Source organism: Ceratotherium simum, chromosome 3 (genome assembly GCF_057802395.1).
Source record: "Ceratotherium simum simum isolate JZ-2026a chromosome 3, ASM5780239v1, whole genome shotgun sequence".
NCBI classification, from domain to species: Eukaryota; Metazoa; Chordata; class Mammalia; order Perissodactyla; family Rhinocerotidae; genus Ceratotherium; species Ceratotherium simum.
In genome coordinates, this window is record NC_141902.1 from 10,613,988 (window position 1) to 10,640,104 (window position 26,117).

Genomic DNA, 26,117 nt, shown 5'->3' on the forward strand with positions numbered 1-26,117 from the left:
GGGTGATGGAGGAACCTGGCTCATTGTTCAAACTACCCAAAGTATGTTCACAGGGTCATTGTTTAAGAATTCCACATGTCATATCACAATTTCCCTCATTAAGAAGCATGTAAAAAGAGAGAAAGTTATCAAGTTTTCCTGCTATTATAATTTCCAGATATTCTGAAATAGAAGTGAGCTTCTGTGAATGTTTAAAACATATTTGATGGGACAGCATTTAATAGGAGTACTTACTCCTTTAACAACAACTACAGGAAGGAAAGATAATGTGTTCTTATCAATAAAAATTGGTTTCTGAGTTTTTTATAATGAATTGTTCCACATACTTGAAGAAATTTAACAGCAATGAATTGGTAGATTCAACTCAGCTCTAACTGAATCAGTTAACAACTTACTGGGGGAAAATGAGATAGTATGAGAATACTCAAAGGAAAAGAAAGCAAGCTTGAAATGGGGAGATCTTGACACTTTCATGGCAATCTGGTCCTTTAATGGAAAGACAAAAAGTTGGACCTCTTCATATAAATAAAGTTCTAATATGTGGTCTAATAGAGATGTGTTTCTGAAACAATATACATAATACTAGAAGAGAAATTTTGTATTAGCATATGGTGGATGTTCATTGATTAACAATGAATTCTCATCAATATTACTGCTTGGTGGAAATACATTTTAATAGTATAATAACCTCTTCAATTAATTAATTCTGCAATCATTTATCACAGTGTAACAGCTGTCAAAGCAGGGTAACAGTCTAGTAAAATGTGGTGCTCGTTCACTTTCACACAACAGTGAGTTGCTTAGACTGTTATACAATCATAGCAACGCCATTCATACATCCTCTCAATTACATCCATTCAATTATGCAAACCAGAAAACCGCAGAGCAGGGTGGCCCAGGAATACCAGCTCCACAGGGAGAAACTGAAAGCAACTTCCGATGTCACCCTACCACCCCTTATTTTCTGTTTTTACTTTACCCATTTTTTTCTTTTTCTTGTTCATCCTACGTTCAATGTCATCCTTTTTCCTCCACTTTGTTTTCTTCTCCCTCTTACCTACTTATTATACCTGTCAAGGATTCCAGAAGCACTGGTTGTATGACATGGAGAATTGATAAGAAAAAGCTGACAGTGTCAACATGCCCTTCACTCCAACAGGAAAGAAGACCCCTCTAGGAGACAACATGTGGAATCTTCCCCAAAAGGGAGGACATGGAAAAGAAGCCTCAAAGTGGTCGAGGAAGAAACTGGGTGCTTGGGTAAGATCCTCCACTCTACCGACAGAGCTGAAGAGAGTGGGGAAAACCAGGAAAAATTACCAGGCCAGTAATGCACAAAGGGCCCCGAGCCCTGCTGCAGATCAAGCAAATATTGTGTCAACATTTTCTAGCAGTCTTCCTGTGCTTAAAAACAAACAAACAAACAAAAACCCAGGGCCCAAAAGTACCCTGTGGCCCTGCCTACTTCTGCCTCAGAGGGAACAGTGGCACACCGTATAGGATTTTTGGAAATTCTGGGGATGTAGACAAAAATCCCAAAGCATGACAGATACTTACGTTCTTATGTCCTTGAAAAGTGGGAACTTAACGTCTGAATTGATTTGATTTAAACACATGAACGATGTGATAATTCTTAAAGAATTATGAGTAAAAATTTATATCCCTCATTTCAAAGATAGTCATTAGTACTAAAGAAGTTGTTAAATGCTTCCTTGTGTCATTAGAATTATATAGTCAATCATCTCTGTCCTGAGGTTTAACACAATTAAGACTATTAAAAAAATCTCATGTGGTTTCTAACCATAAATGTATCAGTCATGCCAAAGGAGAAGTTAGCAGCCTGCACAATGCCTATAGTAGCATTTTATGGTGTACAAGTCTTGACAGATTACTTGAACGATCTGACTTCAGTGGAGTCCAAACATGGAATGTTTTTACCGTCTTCAATAACTACCCTTTTGACTCTCCCTTTCCCACCTCTTAAAAATATCTGATCCAGAGTCTGTAAGCTTCCAATCCTGTCCAAATTTAAGACTTTAATTTCACATCCAATAAACACTCCCCTCTCCTAACTCAGGCTCCTTGTACTTCTCCTTCCTGCCTCTCTTTTCTGGTTCTAGCTTTTTCTTTGTTGGAGCAGAAAGTAGAGATCAGAGAAAAGTGCCAAAAACACTCTTACCTACCTTGTGCAGTTGTAGTCTTCCCTCAGCCAAAAATGTTCTCTCTGTGGTGGGCGGTCCTCCTCACCTGCTGCTCCCTCTCTGCCTTGTGGTTGCTCTGTTTGCCCCATCAGTGCTTACATAATTGTGGAGCAGATGTGCAAGGCTGCCAAGGCTTCTAATCCAGGATTGAGATACCAACGTCATCCTCTTCCAGGCACCCCCAAATCCTGTGAGGTATTCTCTTCAACTCCACTTTTCTTGGTTTGTGAGGGGATGACTGTGAGGAGAGAAAAGCCACAGCACTCCTTGCTAGGTCAAGAACTCAAAACCACAATAAATATCCTTGCTGATATCTGCTGGGGATGACGGTTGGAGTAGCAGGGCAACTCAACTGTCTCTTTTAATGTAATTCGTTTTTTTCTAATTGAGGTATAATTGACATATAACATTACATTAGATTCATATATATATTGTGTACAACATAATGATTCAATATTTGTATGTATTGCAAAATGATCACCACAGTAAGTCTAGTTAACATCCATCACCACACATAGTTACAAAAAAATTTTTTTCTTGTGATGAGAACTTTTAAGATCTACTCTCTTAGCAACTTTCAAATATGCAATACAGTATTACTAACTACAGTTGTATATGTCATGCTGTACATTACATCCTCATGACTTATTTATTTTATAATTGGAAGTTTGTACCCTTTGACCCCCTTCGCCCATTTTGTGTGATTTCATGTGATTTGTGTTTTTTTTTAATTATTTTTTTACCTTTAAAAATTGTTGTTTAGTCTATGCTATTTCCTAATAGGAAACAAAGGAGAGATCTCAGGGCTTATTGATGGCTCTCTGTAGAACATGGAAGTACTCATTAGTTTTCTGTTTTGGAGTTTTAGCAGAAATTCCAAAACAAGAAAAGTCTCATTCACCATCCTGTTACACACTGTAAACCAAAATTTGGGGAAGATGAGAATTTTTTCGGGCTGCACTAATCCCAGAATTACTATTTTCCTTTATAAAACCAGGGAGATTTATAATCTCATCACTGCAAAAACATTTCTAGAGGCCATTGGCAGTTAGGAGTCACTTTGGTGAAGGGCCACACCTTCACCTTTTCCATTTTGGTCAAGTCTTTGCAAAAGCAGATAGAAATGATTATGTGACTATACAATCGGCCTCCTCTTTGGAAGAAAAAACATGAAATCAAAACTATGAACTCTTCTTTGAGAAATCTTTGTAACTGCTTTTTCCATTTAGTCATTTTCTTTTGCATTCACTGCAATTATCTCAAATTTTACTCCATTTCTTACATTCAATTTTAAGTTTTTTCTATTCTTTGCTGCTTCTAAGTTATTTATTAGATCCGTAATAGTGTTATTTTGGTTCTCAATTTGTATTCTTATTTCAGCAATCCCTCTTTTCATCCCATTCTGCTCTTTAATCACCTTATCTTTGAGGCCTAGTTTTAATAAATTCATGTTTTCAATAGGTCTATCTATGGAGTGAATCAACAGGAATGTGCTTACTGGGTAATGTTTTCTTTTAGACTGGGTTCTTTCTGTGTTTTGTATATTAGTTTCCTTCTCTCTTTTCCCCTTGGTATGTATACATAGGTTTTGTATGCTTGTTTTTGGTTGTTTGCCATAGTTAACGATTCTTTTTTGTTTGTTTGTTTTATTTTGATTGTGCTTAATGTGGGAAGCTCTGTCCAGACCACATTTGCTCTGACATTGTGTGTGGGGGGATTGTCCTGACTTCTGTTCTACCAAATCTGGACAGTGTGTCTTGTAGGCTCCATCCACTTCTCTACTGCCTAAAATCAGGGGACTGTAGGAGGGGTTGTCTTGACCAAGCCAAGTGCAATCCTTGCTGGGAGACCCCAGGCTCTGATCAGTCTGATGTCTAGCACCAGCGCTCACTCCACCACCCATGGGTTTCCCACTCCCCAGCTTAGGCTTGTCACCCCAGCTTGTAGCCGTTTAATTATTGTTTTTATTAATTAAAATAATTAATTAATATCTTTAATTATTTAAAGTTGTAGGACTTTAACTACAAGGACTTTGTAGTTAAAAGTCCTAACTACAAGGACTAATGTAGTTAAAATATCTACATTATTATCATTACCTTATAATAATGTAATATTATTACATAAATAATATTACATTATTATGTGAAACAAATTGTCAAAGCATAAGTCTGTTATACAAAAAGCAATTTAAGCAGATATATTGTAAAGCTGTTGCAATAAAAAAATAATAATAAAAAAATTCAGTGTCATGCTCAATGATTTTAATTCTCTTAAAAATGTGCATCATGGCAATAAGTATAATGATCTTATTTGACTATATTATAAATATGATATATAATTTTTCAATAAGCAGACTTTCAGATCCCTATAATTTTCCAGAGGGATTGCTACAAAAGAGGTAAAGTTGGGATAAGAACAAGCACTCTAGTTGGTATTTTCTTTTGAAATACAAAAACTCTTAAGACAACCACAGAAAATAACTAAGAGAAATTACCATTGGGCATATCTAACTCCTCTCTTTTCACTCACAGCCTCTTAAAATGCAAACCAACTCGCCACAGTCCTGATCTATTCTCTCCAATCTCTGAATGTCAAACACTTAGAGCCATTGTTGGCTGTCAGAGGATGAAGTCTGTGGAAGTAGAGAACCTGGATATTCGGCATTCAACATTTGGAGAAATTAATTAATTATTAATTAGTGTAAGAGAAAAGCATCTACACAAAGATCCAGGCACACACTCTGTCATAAAAATGTCTCTGAAATGGTAAAACACATATTAAGGAACTGGGAAAAGGGATAATATTTTATCAACTTGTATGAGTGCAAATTAACTCACATTCCAATGATCAATTGAAACCTAAAGTATAAAAAAATTATTTAATTATCATAAGAAATCCACAAAATTTCTGTTTGCCAAAGAATATTTTTTTATAGATTTCTCATGAAGTTATTGAAAGTTTATATTTTTTATTGCTCCAAACCAAAAACAAATCTCAGTTTGATCTTGTTTTAATATTTATATAATTAAAATGTGTCTCTTTCATTACTTTTCAAATGCTCATTAAAATTTACCACTCAGGGGCCGACCCTGTGGCTTGGCGGTTAAGTGCACGTGCTCCGCTACTGGCGGCCTGGGGTTCGGATCCCGGGCACGCACCGAAGCACTGTTTCTCCGGCCATGCTGAGGCCGCGTCCCTCATACAGCACTAGAAGGATGTGCAACTATGACGTACAACTATCTACTGGGGGGCTTTGGGGGAAAAAAAACGAGGAGGATTAGGCAATGGATGTTAGCTCAGAGCCAGTCTTCCTCAGCAAAAAGAGGAGGATTAGCACAGATGTTAGCTCAGGGCTGATCTTCCTCACAAAAAAAAAAAAAAAATTTACCACTCAGTGCTACACAGTCTTCAGTACATAAATAACGATAAATTTGAACATTAATTGGGAAAGTGTCCATTAACGTTTTTCTTTGAGGATCATTTCATCTGATCTTATTCAATTAAAAAACATGACTTGAACAATCTATATCATGGCAGTGTGTGAATAGGTCATCCTTTCCCCAAGTGTGTTCCTTGGAAGCCTAGATGTAACAATCTTTTAAGTAAATTTTTGTTTGATATATGTATCTGCCTTTTTTGCATACTTTTTATTGTAGTATATCAAGTGTTCAGGAAAATACACAAATCATAAATACATTGCTCAGTGAATTTTCACAAAATGAAACCAACACCCAGATCAAAATACTACTAGCACCCCAAAGCCTCTTTGAGTCCCCTTCCAGAATAACCTGTCCTGATACCTAACAACATAGATTAGTTTTGACTGTTTAAAAACATCATATAAATGGAATCATCCAGTATGTACTCTTTTATGTCTGCCTACTATAGCTCAAAATTATATTTGTGAGATTTATCCATGGTATTCTGTGTAGTTGTAGTTTGTTTATTCTTCTTGCTGTATTATATTCCATTGTGTGAATTTACCATTTTATTTATTCATTCTACTGTTGATAAGCATTTGAGTTGTTTCCAGTTTGGGTTTCCTTAAAAAGAGTGCTGTTATGAACATGAAAAAGAGTACGTGTCTTTTGTCAAACATATATACACATTTTTGTTGGATATACAATCTAACAGTGTAATTTCTCAGGCGTAAGATAAGCATATGTTCAGCTTTAGGAATTACTCCAACCAGTTTTCCCACGTGGTCATACTAATTTACATTCCCAGCAAGAGTGAATGAGCATTGCCATTGTTCTACATCCTTCACGACACTTGGAATTTTCTGTTTTTATTTTAGCCATTCCTTTGTAATCACACCGTGGTTTTAATTTGCGTTTTCCTGGTGACTAATGAATTCAAGCACTTTTTCATATCTCTATTGCTATTTGAATATCCTCTTCTCTGATGTGACTGTTCAAATCTTTTGTCTACTTTTTCTATTGAATTCTACCTTTCGATACTGATTTATAGCAGTTTTTTATATATTTTATACATGAGTCTTTTGTCAGATATACACATAGTACAAATATCTCGTCCCAGTCTGTGGCTTGCCTTCTTAGTTTCTTAATAGTGTCTTTTGATAAACAGAGTTCTTAATTTAAATGTGGGCATTTTACCATTATTTTTCCTGTATGTGTCTTCTTAAGAAAAATTTTTCCTCCACGTCGTGAAGATAATCTCCTACATTTTCTCCTAAAAGCCAAATTGTTTTATCTTTCATATACAAATATCAAGTAAGGATTATTGTTTTCTTCCTATGGATATCTAATTGACCCAGTACCTTTCTGAAAAGACCATACTTTATCCACTGCACTGCAATGTCGTCTTTGTCATAAATTACTAGGAGGGTCTGTTGCTAGACTCTCTGTTCTATTCCATCGGTCTATTTGTCTACCCTTATGTCAAAAACACACTGCCTTAATTTACTAGTTCTATAAAATCTTAGTAGGAGAGATCCCATTGATCCCATTAGAATAACTATTAAACAAAGTTAAACAGTTTTTGTTGTTTTTGTTTTTCACTTACTATTTGACTTATTAGAAACCTTATTTAATATGCTACAGTGTATTATAATTATCTAATGAGTAGATGTATCATATGATATTTCCCAAGCTTAAATTTAACTATGGAACTTTTTTTTCCTACAAATGTCTTTTAGGACTAGTGTTCTAAGCAATGTACTTTGGGAGATAAATAGATGTACATTTTCAGATAGTAAGAGCTGACCTTCAGGCCAGGTCCAAGTTGTTGATGAAAACTTATAGCTCTCAGCATGAGTTAGAGTTTCTAATTTTCTTCACAGTCAGCATGAGGTCAATTACATTAAGCTCGCAACATCCAGGTGCTTAAAAGAAGACAGGTATCTATTTATTGGAAGGCAGTGGGCAAAATAAAAAATCCTCTTTCAGATTTTTCCTTGCACTTGTAGGTCCTACAGATTTTTGGTGCCTCATCCTTGATACAGAATGAAAAGATATAAGAAAATGAGTTGTTTTAATACAAATTTTAGCCACCTAGCCCTCCTGGGTGTCCACAGTTATTCACCCCCATGAGGCATATACTAAAGCAAGCTCGGAAGAACCCATCACAGCAGCCCCATCTGCCTGGCTTCCCACAGAGCTCTAAGCTTTGCAGCTCTGCTTCTTGTTATCAAAGACGGCCAAGAGTTCCAGAGATGGGCAGAGTTCATGTCTGTAAATCATGTGACCCTCCACTTCAGATTTGTCTTACTGAAACCCTAGTCAAGGCTTTGAGAACTTTCATCACCTAACATAAAGCCCACGCCCTCCCCACCCTACCATCATTCTGATGTCTGATTAGCGAGGGACCCTTGGACACATTTTTCCGTCATAGGACAAAGTTGTAAAGATGCCATGATTCAAGTTCTAAGATTTCTCAGTTTTTGCTTACATTCAAAACATCTTATGATTTCAGTTTATGAAAAGAAACCAGTGTTGTTCTGTCTATATTTAGCTACTGTAACAATTCACTAGAAAAGTAAATGTATTTACTCTAAGAAAAATACTGAGTATTTTAACAGTGTCTTTCAATCAGCCACATATATGAAATAAACACAACAAATGGGCTGGTTAAAGTGATATTTCTGGATAATGCAAGTGTACCTGTAATACACTAATAAGGCCCTTACACAATATCCATATCCAGCCTCTATTAAGTGGCATCTTACCACTCCTACTGGGGGCCACGGTCTTTTAAAGACTAATCCTACCTGAGTAAGGGATTCAATGAGGCATGGTGGGAGGATCCCAAGACAATACACCTGAGTACAAACACTTGTCCTACCACTTATGGCCTGTGTGACACTAAGCAAGTTATTTAGACTTCTGGATCACTACCACCCTGGCTTACAAATTACTATAGTAATACTTACCCCTAAAGTTTTATTATGAATATTATATAAGATATTTATGTGAAGCACTTATACTACCTGACATATAGCCAATGTTCAATAAACATTCATTCCCATTCCTCACCCTGTCCACCAACACCAGATGCTTGAGGATGTCACCAAAGGATCATCACATCTTAATGGTTTTGTCAAGTTAACCATCTTCAGCTTGGAAATTCTATGCACCTCTGGACTTCTCAAAACTCCACAATAACCTGGATTTCTAAGAATATTTTACAAATATGGCATCATAGGATCAACAGTGGATGAACTGGGAATGACTTCCAGAACAACATTCAAGTATCCAAATGATAAAAGCAAAACACCAAATCGACATTTCAGTGCCACCATCTTGGTGCTACCAGTATTTGTCCAAGCCAGATTCCACACACGCCACCTATGTGGAAACTGCTTATGACACACTCTACTCTATCAGCAAAGCAGGAATTGCAGGCTTTCCTTAGACTGCTTAAGCTTTTACCATTTTCTTTTCTTCAGCCAAAGGCAGATATAGCTGAATTACTTTATGCTAGAAAATAGAATCATAAGACACTTCCAAAATGGGAAGCAGTTAAAGGTGTCAGCTCTCAAGCTACAACATTATGATGAATACAAATCAGAATCTTATCAGAAATATTTCAAATTTTAAAGTTAGAATTGCTCTCAGCTGTCAAAGTCCAAAGTGTGGGGGGATGGACATTGCTCAAGAATAATGTCACCTAAGGATCAGAATCCAGCAGAAATTGACTATGGAACCCCTTCTGTTACTACAGAAGTCAAGTCCCACAACTACTTCTGTTGCTAAGTGCTTAAAATTTGTGCTGATCCCAAGTTTCTTAAGAGTCCTCTTTCTCATGATGTCTTATGACATTCTTAATTATGTCCTTATGCCGGCTATGCTGGAGTCTTCTGCTCAAATACTATTCCTACAGGTTTGTCTAACGCCCTAGGAGAACAATACTGAATGTAAAAACCCTAAAGCATACGCCTCTGAAAATTCCAGATTGTATCATTTCCTATATTAGAAGCATTGATGTTAGAAAAGAAAGAGGTGGGGGAGAAACCTTCTGATCCACATCTTTAGACTGATAAAAGAAAAATCGGCCTATTTTTCCAGTCAGCTTGCATTTAAACTGGAGATGGAGAGGTGGGAAACAACAAATGCTGGGCTGTCCCCTTTAACACCAGCTGAAACACGTCCATGGGGGTGGGATCAAAGACTTTTGACAAGGCACCATGGCAGGGACGGCTGCCTCGACTCATCCCAGACCTTCTGCTTTCCAGTTTCCCATACTGTGCTGTACATTGCCTCTTGGACGTAGTGACTACTTCTCTTGGTCTCAGTTTTCTTCCCTCCCAAAATTCATATTGCTTTACTCCAATTTGTGGAGCATCCTCACTGTTACCAACATCACCACTACTTCTGCTAGTTTCTCTCTTAAATGCCCTATTTCCTATTTTTCTGTTACCAATTCAGTGCTGACAGACTGACAGGTTTTTGCCTCCCCAACAACTTCCCAACCAGTAGGGAAACTGCTTAGGAAATTCAAGTCACTATCACCAGGAGCTGCCTACCATTAAAGACAGTGTCTGTGAGCAAATTCCAGCACTGAAATGTCTTAGTCTTACCGCATGTGTAATGAATCTAAGAATTATTGCTAAAAGATTTACAGCATTGGCTATAACCTGCATCTGAAAGCCAAAATGATTTGGATTATAAAAAACACTGTGAAGGCTCCTCACTGTATTTCATTTTCCCAAATAAAATAAATAAGAAAGTTTGGTTTAAAATTTATATTGGTTAGTAATAAACAAAGCCCAGAAATAATGCATTTTCCACCAATAAGAGACTAGTTAAAAAACCATGGTAAGTTCATACAATGGAACACTATGTCATCTTAAAAAGAAGTGAGGAAAATCTATAATACTCTGTGGAATGATTGCAAGAATATACAATTAAATGAAAAACAGCAAGATGCAGAAGAATGTTTATAGTATGTTACCTTTTCTATAAGAAGTGGGGAAGGGGGCATACAAATATAAGTACTATTTACTTTTTAATATTAAAAAATGAAAGGATAATCAAAAAATTTAAAAATATAGTTACCTCTGGGCGAGAGAAAAAACAGGGACAGAAGCTTGATTTCTAAATGTGTCTTGTTCATAGTTTTGGCTTTAGAACCATGTAGTGTTTTACACTATTAAAAAACAAAATTAAATCAAAAAAGACTCAGGTTCCAGTTGAGATAGCATAAGCACACTTCTCCATTTTTCTCCCACTGAGTATAAGTATAAAACCTGGACAGAATGCATAAGCACCTATTTTAAGACTTTGTAAAGTAAATAACAGCAGGTGTTAACCAGAAACCGAAGTACTGCTGAATCAGTGACGAGTTTACCATTTTTCCCATCTGGTAACCCCCTATGCGAACTCACCACGGTCAGAACCCACAAGTGAGCACTGTGATGCAGACAGACAGGAGAAGCCCACTAGCTCTGGCTCAAGAGTCAGAAAAGGGTACCCCTGATGCTCAAAGGAAATGTGGAAATCCCTTGGGTTTTTTCCCTTTTCTCATTCCCTAGCACCCCAATCACCAGACAGTCTTGTGGTGGGCAGTCAGTGACAACTACGGGAACCCGCAAGAGCCACAAGAACCCACAAGGGCTAAGGGTAACCCTCCTCTCTGTTAGGTGGAGCTGTAGTTCTAAAGTGCCAGGCAGGCAAACCCCAAGGGTCTCTCTCTCTCTCTAACTCTCTCTCTAACTCTCTCTCTCTCTCTTCCCTCTGCTTGGGCCAGGACACAAACTCAATCTCAGAAGTGAGGGACAGAACACAACAAAGCAGGATACATAGAGCCCCAACTTTCTGGCCAGCGGAGTAAAAGGGGAGTCCCAGAAATCAGACAGTAGTGGAGGGAGATTAAAGATGCATAGATCTATTCATAATTAGCATACCAACAATGCTGAGGAGGAAACTAATAGATATACCAATGCCCAGGTTACAGACTAACTGCTGGATGGCACACACTGCAGGCAGAGCCAAAAAGCACTATCAAGGCTTTGAAAACTGGACTGACATTGGCATTATCACCTGTAAATGTCAGGTTAGAACTTACAGCCTGAACATACCAGGTCCATTTACTGCTAAAACAAAAATATCAATATTCTCCATAGAATTTAAACAAGGCAGAGTCTCATAACATAATGTTCAAAATGTTTAGGATACAATCCAAAATTACTTGGCATGCGAAGACCCACAAAAATTTCAAGTTACATGGAAAAAGATAATCAACAGACATCAGCATCCACACTATTAACGTAGATGCTGGGATGATCTGACAAAGACTTTAAAGTATCTATTTAAAAAATATGCTAGAACAAGCAATTGGAAACATTCTTGTAACATACATTAAAATAAAAGTCTCAGCAGAGAAATAGAAGATAAAAAGAACTACATGGAAATGGAGAAAAACAAATTGAAATTTTAGAACTGAAAAATACAATAACCAGAATAAAAAACGCATTGGATGGATTCAACAGCAAATAGATATGACTGAGGAAAGAGACAGTTAAACTTGAAGACAAGACAGATCATTAGAAATTATCCAATCAGAACAACACAATGAATAAAGATTGAATTAAATGAACAAAGCCTTAGGAACCTGTGAGACAATAACAAAAGATCTAATATTCATGTTATCAGAGTCTCCAAAGGAACGGATAAAGAATGCAATGCTGAAAAAAATCTTTGAAGAACAAGGGCTTTAAAAATTCCCAATCTTGCTGAAAGACAAACCTACAGATTTAAGAAACTAAGTGAACCCCAAAGAAGATAAGCTTCAACAAATCCATGCCCAGACACATGATAATCAAAAGCAGAAAAATAAAGACAAAAAAAATTTTAAAGCAGTCAGAAAAAAATGACACTCAATTTGAATGACTGTGAATTTCTCATCAAAAACCATATGGAGACCAGAAGTAAGTGCAACAATATTTTTAAAGTGCTGAAAGGAAATAACTGTCAACATAGAATATACAACCAATAGAAATATCCTTCAGAAATGAAGGTAAAATAAAGACATACTCACATGAAAGGAAACTAAGAGAATTCATATTCTGTAGATCTGCTCTAAAGAATTGCTAAAGGAAGCTTTTCACAGAGAAGGGAAATGATACCAGACAGAAACCTGGACCTTCAGGAATGAAGAAAAAGCAATAGAAATGATAAATATCTAGGTAAATACAATAGACCATTTTTCCTCTATTGTGTGCTTTAAAATATGTGGACAGTTGAAGGCAAAAATTATAACATTACTTGTTGGGATGTTTAGTGTTTGTAGATATAATATATAACATAACTGTAGCATAAAGGGGAGAGGTAAAGGGATTTATAAAGTAATAAGGCTTCTTCATTCCAATTGAAGTAAAAAAATATTGATTCCAAATAGACTGTGAAAATTAAGTATTTTTTGAGTCCTAGAGAAACCACTAAAAACACTATACAAAGAGACAGACAAAATCACAATAGGTAAATGGAATACTAAAAATGTTAAATAAATTTGAATTTAAAATATTAGTATATACATAATTTATCTCTTTACATAATATATCCGTTTCCCAGCTCTAGCCACTCAAAAGGCCTAAAATCAATGACAACCCAATGGCAATGAAAACCCTCAGTACCCAGATTGTGGTCTCTAAATACCATTACCCACTAAAAGAAACCAGAGAATTTAGAAAAAAATAGCTATTTCAGGTCTGGAATAAGAAATGTACAAAATAAGCCTATACTATCTTTAATATCTTGCTTATGCCTGAAAGTAAAGAGAATATGAAAAACAACTAGGGTCACGTTAAAAGAATATAAGCAATCATTCTCACCAGCCAAAGATGGGACAATCTGAGCAGCAAAAAAAGAATGACTCCAGTAGATTGAAGCGTATCAAATATTTTATATATTTTTATATAGTTATATACTATATATGTTTATATACTTATATTTAACCAATGTGTTCATAATGATATACAAAATAAAGATATAATAAATAAAATAAAACTTGGTCATCTTTAAATGCTGCTGGTGCAACAACTCATTATGCTGATAATTGATAAATAAATGGAAACAATCTGGCATTATCTTGTCTTCCCATCTGACACATATTTCAGGGTAGTCTAATGGTGATTAGGGAAAGATCTGCTTTATAGAAGAATCAGAACTAATAATTGCAAGAGCAATGGCAGTGTTAGAATCCAATCCCTAATGAGATAATGGCTGTAAGAAACAATCACCAATGGCTACTAAAACCATTAGGCGAAAGATATTTGGGAATTATAATGGAGGGATCAGGCTGACCCCCTGAACCTACTCATCAATCTTAATGTCATTAAGGAGCAACAACAAGATAACATGTGCCTCCTCGTGTGGGGCAATAAGAAGCACAGAGCATTCATGAAACAGGCTTTAAAAAAAAAACTTGATCAAATTTCTAGATGTGACCTCATTTACAGAAAATTCAGGGAATATAGGAACAGGAATGTGTTCAACGACACCAGGAGAAACGAGGAGCCAAATCCAGACGCGAGAAATTCTACAGGACAAATTACTCTATGTGTTCAACAAATAAATGGAAGGAAGAAAACAGAAAACTATCATAGACTAAAAGGAAAATAAAAAGGAGAGGAAACTTAAGAAATGTAACAAAAAAATGCAATATTTGGGTCTTGTTAAGATCCTGACTCCAAAAAAGTACAAAAAGATATTTGTGAGACAGTGAGGGAAAATAAAACATGGACTGAGTGTTAGATGATATTGAGAAATAAATGTTAAATATATTGGGTAAGTTAACATTATTGTGGTTATGTTTTTTAAAAAGATCTTGTGTATTAGAGAAACATACTTAAGTATTTATGTGTGAAATTATTTGATGTCTGGGATTTTCTATAAAGTCCTCCAGATGTATTCAGGCATTACTTATGCATTAGATTACACTAGAAAGTAAGTAAAATTTGAAAATTCATATTGATTTTATAGCACCACTCAAGAGAAAGAATTGTTTGTGGTAAATAAGTAGCTCATAGTACTCCACATTTCACACCAAATTTCAACTGGCTATGATTAGTTCTGTACTTTGTTGTTGTTAGTGCAGCAGAGTGGATTCCCACTCCTAGCGACCCTGTGGACAGCAGAGTAGAACCCTCCCTGGTCTTTTTGTGCCATCCTCTCACCTTCCTGCGCTCTATCAGACAATGCTCCACTGTCGTTCATTGGGATTTTATGGCTAATTTTTTCACAAGTGGGTGGCCTTCTTCTTAGTGTCTTAGTCTGGAAGACTCCACTGAAACCTATCCACCATGGGGGACCCTGCTGGTATTTGAAACACCTGTGGCATAGCTTTCAGCATCACAGCAACAAGCAGCTGCCACACTGTGATAACGGACAGAAGGTGGTGTGGGTTCCTGTCCAGAAACGAACCCGGGCCGTGGCAGTGAGAGCACGGAATCTTAATCACTGGACAACCAGGGCTGGCTAGTTCTGTGCTGTTGTGTGTAATACGTGAACTCTCAGATACTATTATGTCTGACCCATTAAGTTCATGGAATTTGTGCACTGAAACTATCTGGACTATCACCACTGCACCGCATCTTTCCTTCAAGGAGGTCAGGCTGAAAAGAGGGTGTAGATCCCTAGAGATGCTCTTGTTTGGGCTGTTGGAACAAACCCTCTCACTGATTTTCCCATTATTCACCACATCACTCTGTGGTCAACAGAGTTCAATCATGCTGAATTGCCAAGACTTGTTTAAATCTTCTGTACTCGAGGTTCATAGAGCATATGAATCAGTGTGTCACTAACAGATTAATTCAGTCTTCCCTCTGGAACAATTTGACCACCATTGAATCACTAAGGCCTCTCGCATAGCACCACAGCCTACATGAGTCAGGCCAACATCTCAAGACAGCTACAAAATGAAGAAAGCAATCCCCACTCTCTGGTGACTAAAGCTACGAATATCGTCCCTTAGTGTTTCCAAGCTGCTAGAATAAGAATCCACAGTATTTGCTACGTTGAAGAGCATCTGGTTAAGGCTTGTTCATTTCTTGTGTGTTTTTGTTGTTCTGTCCAGCACAACTGTTTGCTTTCCATGAGTATCTCATATGAGTTGATAAGTGAGTGATCAAGACAATCAGAGGGTCCTTATGTATCTGAAGAGGCCTTCTCACAAGTGAGTCAAGTAATTCTCAGGTTGTCAGACACCTTTTCTGTGATAGGCTTATGTAGTTTTGTTTAAACTCCATATACTAAAGCCTGAAATAATAATGTACTTGAAAGCTTGGTTTTGTTCCCCAAATCATTTAAAAAATCATTAGGAGCCCAAACCATCTCACAGCAAAGCAATTTACAATAATATTAACTACCTCCACTTGAAAAAATCATTACTATTTAATTACTGATCCTCTACTCTGTATTGATCAAATTTGAAGCCACAGTTTCAGGAACTGAAATCAATTTGATGTTGATTGGATATTCTAATATAAACCATACTTCAAAATATATCTGCCCTTAGTGATTTCAGAACAAAGTTCAGAGAGAATACTTTTGGTACATAGTGATTTGATGAGGCAAAAATCCAAACAATTTTTATCTTTCTTCAACAGTTTTAAATATTTATTGTAGTCAGGTTCACAGTTTTGGCAAGGCTTATGTTCCCTGAATAAAAGAAGACCCAGTTCTTTATAAATATTTCTTGATTTGTTTATTTAGTTGTTATATTCACTCCAAAATCAACTTTCCCATTCCCCCAAGACAGTTCTGTCAACGTAAGAACACTTGGCCAGGCAAGCTTGTACGATTATTTTTATGTGGAAACAACTATTGAAGCAGTGATTGGAAACCAATCTATGTGAATTCTTTCCAATCCCATGATTCTATGTCTTATTTATGCCTTTACAAGTAGCTATGGCTACCTGTCCAGTCCATGAAAGAAACCAACAGCCATAAGATGTATCCCATCTTTCCAGCTCCTCAATTTCCAATATCTTAACTGAACATGAGTCCAGTGAAAAAGTTAAGTTGGTTTTCTGGAATACTAACCTTAAAGATACAAATTCCTTTGCAAGAGCTGACATCATTGATAAACACACATTTTACCTCAGGATCACCAGGCTTGGTCTGTGTTTTCTTTGCTCTCCCTTTTCCATATCATTCTTCATTTTTCTCCAATTCAGAAACAAAATCTTTACCTTATTCGACTTGTAATCATGAATAAAAAACAACAGCAATGCCTATAGTTGCAAAATTAAAAGAGACATTGCTTTTAGATGCCATATTACCAACAACTGAAAATGGAATTACTTCTCAGATATAAACCCAGGTGTCACTGCATCTCTGCACGACTTCCTCTTACATTGTTTTTCTGTCTTTGCCAGTCTCTGTCCACATTTATTTTTCCTAACTCTTCTATTTTCTTTCCTTGCATTTTTATCTTCTTTTTCCATTCTTGCCCTCTCTTTTAAGTAGTCATTTATAACAGAGAATGCATTATTTCTCCTCCCTAAAATTTTTCCTATCCTGTATTCCCTGTTTCAAGTAGTTTTAAGCATGGCATCATATAGATATCCAGGTCAGAAATCCAGGAGTTTTCATAGACTCCCACCTCCCTCTCAGGCAAAGCCCAGATCCAGTCACAGAGTCCTGTTTATTCTGCCTCCTGGATAATGGAAATATCCTCCAGAAATGTCCTTTCCATCCCCATTGTGCATTATTCACCAACTCTTGCCTAGACAATTGCAATACTCTCTTCATTCATCTTTCTGTCTCCATTCTATTGGGTAATAAACACAATCTAGTCCATACCCACACCTCCAGCAACAGCATTTCTCTAAAACACATACAAGATCAAGTCTCTGCCATGTTTAAATCTTCCAGTGATTCTAAGTTGTCGAGGTTCTTTAGCATGGAATACGATATTTGCATTTGGCGTATGTCCACCCTTCAATCTACATTCCATGCCATTATCTTCAACCCCTCCTCCCACCCTCCTTAACCATAAACTATCTCTACACTCCAGAAATCTGAAGTCATAGTTTCCTCTTCCATATCTCCATCTCTTCGTGTACAGAGACATATCCCTCTCTGTGTTATAATGTTATCACTGTGCTTCACATATCCTGCTATTACGTAACTTATCACAATGTATTATAATTATGCATTAATATGTATCTGCCTGTTAGACCGATTCCTGGAAGATGAGGACTGTAACTTAGATATCCTCATATACCTGGCAACTAATACTATGCCTGTCCCATTGCAGACACCTGATAGACACTTGTTGAACGCCCTCAAGACAAACAGCTGCTCTAAACATTTTGTTACTTGTTAAATTCATTATATAATGGAACTCTCGACTTGAGTCTAGGCTGTGCCCGCTATGGGAATTCAGACTTCAGCTGTTCAGACAGGTTTGAGGGAAGCCTATTTGCAAGGCGGCTGAGGAGCCCCCTGGGAAACAACTCAAGTTATGCCACTGCCGAGTCTGAGACGCATCTGGAAATGTCTGATCAACCTGAGGATGGCCTGACAAGTATCTGTTTGTAGGGGACCAGAAGTGTCTCCTGGGAGGGAACTAATTAAAAGGAAAACTGATTCTAAATGCCAGAGGTAAGTGGTGATTGTGGGTACACTGTGGAGCACTCTTCCCCCCCGAAAAAGTCCTTAGACACATCCTAGAAACGGAAGAACACCAAACAAAAACTTAAAAAGTGGAGGCGGGCCCCATGGCTTAGCGGTTAAGTGCGTGCCCTCCGCTACTGGCAGCCAGGTTGGGATCCCAGCGCGCACCTACGCACTGCTTGTCCAGCCATGCTGAGGCAGCGTCCCACATACAGCAACTAGAAGGATGTGCAGCTATGACATACAACTATATACTGGGGCTTTGCGGGGAGGAATTAAAAAAGCAGGAGGATTGGCAATAGATGTTAGCTCTGAGCCGGCCTTCCTCGGCAAAAAGAGGAGGACTAGCATGGATGTTAGCTGAGGGCTGATCTTCCTCACAAAAAAAAAAAAAAAAAACTTAAAAAGTGAATTCACTAAAAACACTGCAAATCATAGAAGCACAAGCCAGACTGCTTTGAGACTCTCTAAGAGAGCCTAAGACAAAGGGGAGAGAACATGTCCCCCCACTTCTCCTCTGACCTGAAGGTCAGCTCTGGTATAGTCAAGGCAAAGGAAACCATCATACTCGGGGGTGCCATCAGGGCTGCTTGGCCCAGCACTGAGATGCTGCACCTGCACGGCCAAGCAGCAGCCTAGCGCGTGCTATAGGACGCGCCCACCGCCCGCCCAACGCCATGACACCGCGGCTTCTGCCAGGCAGCAGTAGCACCTGGCGGAGGGGCGTGCCTGATGCAAGAGTGTGGGCTGGGGCAGAAAATGCAGAGTTTCAGCAAGACCCTGGGAGTGTGAACTTAGAGCAGCATTTATAAGACATTTCCAGGGAATTCCTAAATATGCTTGGAGGAAAGGTATTTATCACCCAAATAGGGACACAACAGACGGTAAAAGGGGCTGTTAAAAATAAGCAAAATTATATTATTTTAAACTTCGTTTATTGACTAGCAAACTGGTTTGGTCAGTGTTCTTATAAAATGGTTCTATTCAAAAACTATTCTCAAAAATAAAATTTTTCTTAAAAAAATAAAATAACATGAATCCAGGTATATCAAAGCAAAGTAAAAAGCACTTCTTTATAATTATTACCTGACATTAAAAATAATTTAAGCAGAACAATCATTCTTTGAATATATTCGCAATCTTTTTAGCTGTATCTGTCTCTAATATCATGTCGATAGTATTTTATTTGCAAGAATGTATGTTTTCAAAATAGTCCTATTATGTTTTGTTACATAAAATTGTTTGTAATCATCTTAAAATTGCATTTTATGCTTAGAAAACTTGAAATTATTGAGACTTAAAACTCACTCTTTTCTGCAGATAATAATATTTTAATTGAGAAGATACTTTGTAGATAGATGCCAACATATCTAGAAAAATCAGAGAAAAAATTCTTCTAGATAGAGGATATTCTCAATTCTAATTTTGTTGTTCTTATTTCAGTGTTTAAATATTTCACTCCAACTATTTCTACTGTTATTTTTTCCTCCATTCAGCCCTCTCTTCTAAAAATGTTTTATAAGAAAAATCTTTTCTCTATTTATTATTCTTTTGAATATTTCAACAGAAATAGATGCAGCAAAACCATAGGGCTTTTCCCTTTTATTTCATTCCAATAAAGAATATAAATTTATCCAATTAAAAATCATAGCTCCACCAAAATATTCTTCCCATAAGTTAAGGGAGTCCAAAGTGCAACTATAGAATGTCAGAATTAAATCATGTACACCATTTGAGCTCTGATTTACTTTGTTCAGTTTCTTCCTTGCTTATGTAGGATAAATTTTGGAGTCTTCTTGTTTGAAAAAAAAAAAATTGTACAGGCTAGGAGAGAACTGGTTGATACGTCAAGTGGCCAGCAGCACCAAATATTTTTCCCACCACCATCCCAAAGAGAAAACAGCCACTCCTGTCCACATATGCTTGGTTTTATCAGCTCTGGATGGCGTCCTTGAAAGAGAGGGGCTAGTTACACTGAGTCTGGAAAAGGTTGGGGAAAGAGAGTTGAGTTGTCACTGGTCATGCTTTCAGATGTAAATACATATTAAAGTGAGAACCCTGTTCACGCACACGGGTCTCACACAATACCAGAAGAGCCCCAGGCAGAAAGTGGGCATTCAAACGGCGTGTCCACAGATCCATACAGGTAAATCTAATGCAAGTATTAATAAGAATACTTTGTTTAAAAAAATAAGAAATCCAGGACAAATGCTAACAAGACAAACCACCAGTATAACAAGCATAAACAGACTATGTTTCCTATTACTCACGCGAGTCATCCTACTCAGAAGAGAACTTGCAGAAAGCTTGAGGCCCTAAATCAGTAAGCAAGAGAAGTGAGAATAGAGCCCCAAATTTTTGAATTATTGCTGTTCTAATCTTATCCGTATCTGTGAGTGGTGAGCCCAGGGACAGCTTGAACTGAACAGAATGTATTATCAAAATATTTACTAGTTCTTTCTGAAAAAAAGCACTAAATTAAGTTAATGTGTTTTTTTTTTTTTTAATTCCCCCTGAGGATAGCAGCTCTCAGAAGAAGCAAGTTTTCTAAACCAGAATTTACAGACTAGTTATACGATGCATATGCTTGGGGTAAGGGTTAAAATTCCCAAATACTGTGGTAATCAGGATCTGTACAAATCCTCCTCTCCCTAAGGGCAAATATAAATTGAAATCCTATTCCACCCACCTAAAGAAAAAAACATTAATCTAATACAGAGAGAAGCAGCTATTGCCCTAGAATCAGCAAACACAGCTTTTTTTGGCTAGTGCTGCCTGTCTTACCCCACTTGCTTCTCTTGCCTTTGGTAATTCTCCTGAACCTAGAGTGTGCAAGCAAGGACCACTAGTCATAGAATGCCCATGTACTCCTACCCACCTACCAACAGACATTTATTTCCCAAAGACACCATCTTGCTCTTCCCCACATACTCAACAACTAACTCATCTTAAAATGTTGCTTTGCAAGAAGAGAGAGTCTGTTAGATGCTCTTGCTTTATCAAACTCCCTGTTCTGCCTCTCCTGGAGACTCTGGACCACAGCAAGCCATATGCCCAATTGGCATCATATCATCTCCACAACCAGGTGATAAACTCTCATAGGTACAAACAACGTCTTCTACTTTGTTCTCTCTTCTGTCACCCAGTCCTTTCCCCTTGAACAAAGTGAGTGCTCAACAAATACTCTTGAGTGAAATGAGTCATTTGGAGAGTCTTGTTGAGGAACTGAAGCTTCATCTCATTTTAAAAGAAGGAATGAAAATAATTTGGTGGCATATTCTTGATCTCATAGTCAGAGCAAAATAACCCTACATAATAAAAATAAAGTCAAATTAACCTTGTTTTGTGCATTTTTCTAGATAGGAAGAAAAAAGATCCCCTTAGGGTAGGAAGTCTAGATTAAGGAGTTACAGTGGGAAAATCTGCAATCTTTGAAGAGATTTGAAGATACATTTTCTTTCTTATGTTACTGGAACCTCATCCATTCTATCTCCAATTCACAAATCATTTAACTGAAAAGCAACTTTCTTCTTTAAAATGTATTTTCATATCATTAATTGTATTTCAACACTATGTTTTTTTATTATTTAATTCTACTATATCCCTAATGAAAAACTAACATAAATATAGTCAGGATGTAAAAAGGGAGAATATAGACACACACACACACACCAAAAAATAAAAAGATGGCTGTCTTGATTTACTACTGAAATGCTAAAATGTAATCGAATGTAATTTAGTTGGAGAAATTCCTTACATATGCAAAAAGAGAATATTCCAGACATCTGATCTGAATTCTGATATTGATTTGACATACTAAGTCAATTTACCTGGAAGAGGGAAACATCTTCATGAGCCTGGAAAATACAATGTGTTTACGTGATCACAGGTCATTTGTATTGATTACTTGTAAACCTGCCCTCAAGTTCCAAACTTGCTGTGCCTGCCTATTGTCAGAGTATTGTTGAGAAGGAGAGTTTGTGCTGTGAGGGTTTCTTGCTAGGAAAGCTCTCCTCTGGTAATAAACAATTAGTATTAATGAACAATCAGTATGAACACAGCTTCAGATAGTGTTGGTGTCTTAGAGATCCTTGATGCTAATTTTCTCTATTTGTTCACCCATTCATTTAAAACATATATTTAAAGTAAACAAACGTGACTTAATCTTAGATTCTTCACTTGGGCTATTTATAATCTAGTTTGATGAAAAGTACACATAAGTAGATAATATTAACATAAAGTATGAAGTGATAATTATGAATTTAACGCTTTCGGCAAAGATAACCAGTCTTTGTTAAATTACATTTCATCTAAATAGCTCCTCTCAAACCAGCCAGTCGTTCCTCATATTTTTGCTATTATTGACATAGTCTAATTTCAGAGAGGAGTCTCAGCAGCATCAAAATCATAATTGTTTAGCAAAAGAATTCTATGATGCTCTATTATTGCGTTTGGAATTCAGTGAGCTTAATGTAAGTTGCACTCTGCCAGAACTGGGACCGCTGTGCTTTGTAATAATTTCAGAAATTCAAGTAAGATATTCACTATAATGCCTTCCTTTGTTTTGTTTTTTTGGCTTGATCTTTCAACAACAACAAAATCACTCAAAGTTTAGGAGTTCAGCATAATGGATAGGCCATAAACATTGATATTAAAAGTTCAAATGAGGAATAGTGTCAAAACCCCAGCTACACTTAATTATTATTTTATTATTTATTATTTACTTATTTTAATTAAGTAATACATAATTGTATTTTTTTATCAAGAAAATTTGAAACAATATAGATAGAACTAAGTTCCCTTTGACCACCACTCCAAACATAGTACTCATTCCCGACCCCTGAGATGTAACAATGGTTATCAATCAGTGTGTGTCACTCTAGCCCCTTCACTAGTCATTGTCACGTCTGTAATACTGAAAGATTAAACATTGCTTATTACTTTAGGAACTGAAAAGCAAAATATGAAATATCCATGCTGAGCATACTCTGCAGCACTGACATTGAAGAGAAAGGTCTATGTTAAGCAAAATGGAAAAAAATCTCTAAGATATATTGTGGAATTAAAAAAAGCAAGTTGCATGATACATTCTGTAATAGGATCAGTAATAGCCCCAAAGATATCAGGTCCTAATCCCTGGAATCTGTAAATATTACCTTATTTGGAAAAAGGATCTTTGCAGATGTGATTAAATCAAGGATCTTTAGATGGGGAGATTATCCTGGATTCTCTAGGTGGGCCCTAAATACAGTCACCATGTCATTATAAGAGAGGAGGGAGAGATTTGACACAGACACACAAAGGTGAAGGCATGTGACAGTGGAGCAGAAGGAGATTTGATGATGCGAGCCTTGAAGATTAGATTGATGTAACCACAAGCCAAAGAAAGCTGGCAGCCACCAGAAGCCAGAAAAGACAAGGAACAGATTCTCCTATAGAGTCTGGAGGGAATACAGCCCTGCTGACACCTTGTTTTCAGACCAGTGATACTGATTTTGGACTTCTGGCCTCCAGAACTAGGAGGGAATAAATTTCTGTTGCTTTAATCTACCAAGTTTGTGGTAACTTGTTACAGAAGCCATAGGAAACTAATACAGGTACATAATAAACTATTTATATTAAAAGATACACAAACACCAATACTGTATATTTTCTACAGAGCTTCTGCAATTTAAATTTCAAAAAGCTTAAACTTCCAAAAGTTAGGAAGTTGTTAGGCTATGTTCTATTCTGAGTTTTAAATATTTCATATTAAAAAAATCTGAAGATGTGGCCATAAGTGCTTCAGATCACTTTTTATTTAAGAAATAAAATGCTGTAGAAAATGTTGAAGCTCCTACATAACCCACCTCAATCCCATTCTCTTCCCCCCACACCAAAGCTAACTACTATTTTCAAAGTAGGTGGGTATTATTCCTATGCATAATTTTATCCATAAGTGTATAGCATTTTTGTGTAAAAATTTTATACTACATTTTTCATTCTTTTATTTTTCCTTGACATTGGTTTTGAGGATTATCCATGTTGATTTGTGTAGCTTTAGTTCATTCTTTTTTCACTTATGTATAGTATTTTATTATATAAATACTCCATAATGTATTCATTCATTCATTCTCCTATTGGTGGATGCTTCATTTTTCTCCAACCTTTTGCTATTAGTAACAATGCTACAATGAATAAATATTGTGGCACATGTCTTCTGGTGCAGAGGTACAAGAATTTCTCTAGGGTATATATATTTAGAAGTGGAATGTCTGGGTCCTAGATTGGATGCGTCTTTAAGCTTACTAGATATCGCCAAATCACTTTTCCAAGTGACCAAGATAGCTTTAACGTTCTGCTCAGCTTGACTGAACTTTAGATAGGTCTCTTCCTAACTGTAGGCCCATGACCTCCCTTTTCTTAGAGTATTTACTTAGAAAACTTGTAATTGCAAATTCTTTCTTCACTCCTTAGAGATATAAATCTTCTTAAAAGCCTCTTGACAGTTTTACAACCCCGGAATGTCTTTTTCAAGGATCTGGGAGCCATCCTTTTTTAATGTAATGCTAGGGAAGACAGTACCCCTATCTCCCAGTTTCTGTGAAAGGGTAGTAAGCTAACTTAGATAAGCTACAATTAGCAAACACAGATGCCTAATCACATTGACCAGCCTTGCCCCTAATATCCACCAGAACTTTCTCCCCTAGCTCACCCCAGAACTAAAAATTCCCCTCAAATTTAGTCTCAACAGAGTTGAGTTCAATCTCTCTCCTCTATTGCAACAATCTTGAATAAAGACTTGCTTGTCTGTTTAACTTGTCCAGTGCAATTTTTCTTTGACAAACGTACTCCAATTATTATTGTTACTAATGTATACTCCCCATTAACAGTATTCAAGATTCCCATTTATCAACATGATTACCAATACATCATAAGGTTGATCTTTTCAAGTTTTGCCAATTTTATGTGTGTGAAGTGGTATCTCATTTGAATATCCCTGATTACCAATGAATTTAATCTCTCTTCAAGTGTTTATTGGAGGTTCAGTTCTTCTCCTCTGTGAAATCTCTGTTCATATGCTGTGCCCATTTTACATGTTGTTAGTCTTTCCTCTTTATTTATCTTGAATACTAATCTTTGTCAGTTATGTCTCAACTATGATTTCATCTAGCCTGGCTCGATGACTGAATCTGTCATATTCTCAACATGATTCATCAGCAGGAATTCCAAACTGCCAATATAAGACCTTGTTCTAGACCGTGGGTCCTAGAGTTCAGGTAGCAGCAACATGAAATCACTAGTCGAAGCACCTTGGGAAAATAACTGCCAATCTAGAAATTCAGTCTATTAAAAATTATCATTCAAAAATGAAGTCACAGTAAAAATGGGGTGGTGGTCATAACTTTGCTATTGTTGGTGCTTGTCTATTTTAATAAGCCAGCAATTATTATGCTACAAATTCTTTAAAACTGAGATTCCACTGGCATTTTACAATTTACATAATGTGAATATTCATTTATGAGGGAAAATGTCTTTAAAAGGGGACTCTACCCAAGTGTTGAAATAAAATGAGTTTTCATTTTCCACAAAGGAATTAATAATGCTAAAATTAAGAATTCTAGCTTCTCCAATAAGTAATGACATATGCAACCAAAATATACTGTATATTAATCACCTTTTTGTTGATATTTATCCCTTTGATTCAGAACCACTACTGCCTTCCTGAATGCTAAATATCTTTTAAATCAAATAACATTTTTATTTTTTGCTTATTATTTGAACATGTGCCTCAGAATCACCACCTTATCTTGATTCTAATAAGATATTTATTTTTACCTAAGTTTTCATATTGCAG

The 26,117-nt window shown here is 36.6% G+C and overlaps 1 long non-coding RNA gene across 22 annotated transcripts in view; it reads right to left on the reverse strand.

Moving 5' to 3' along the window:
- LOC147917415 (uncharacterized) overlaps positions 1–26,117 on the reverse strand; it is a 225,669-nt gene that overhangs the window by 153,523 nt on the left and 46,029 nt on the right. For all 22 annotated transcript variants that reach the window (XR_015549636.1, XR_015549628.1, XR_015549647.1 and 19 more), the window contains one exon: positions 2,184–2,439. This is a non-coding gene — a long non-coding RNA (uncharacterized LOC147917415). The remainder of the gene's footprint in view (positions 1–2,183; positions 2,440–26,117) is intronic.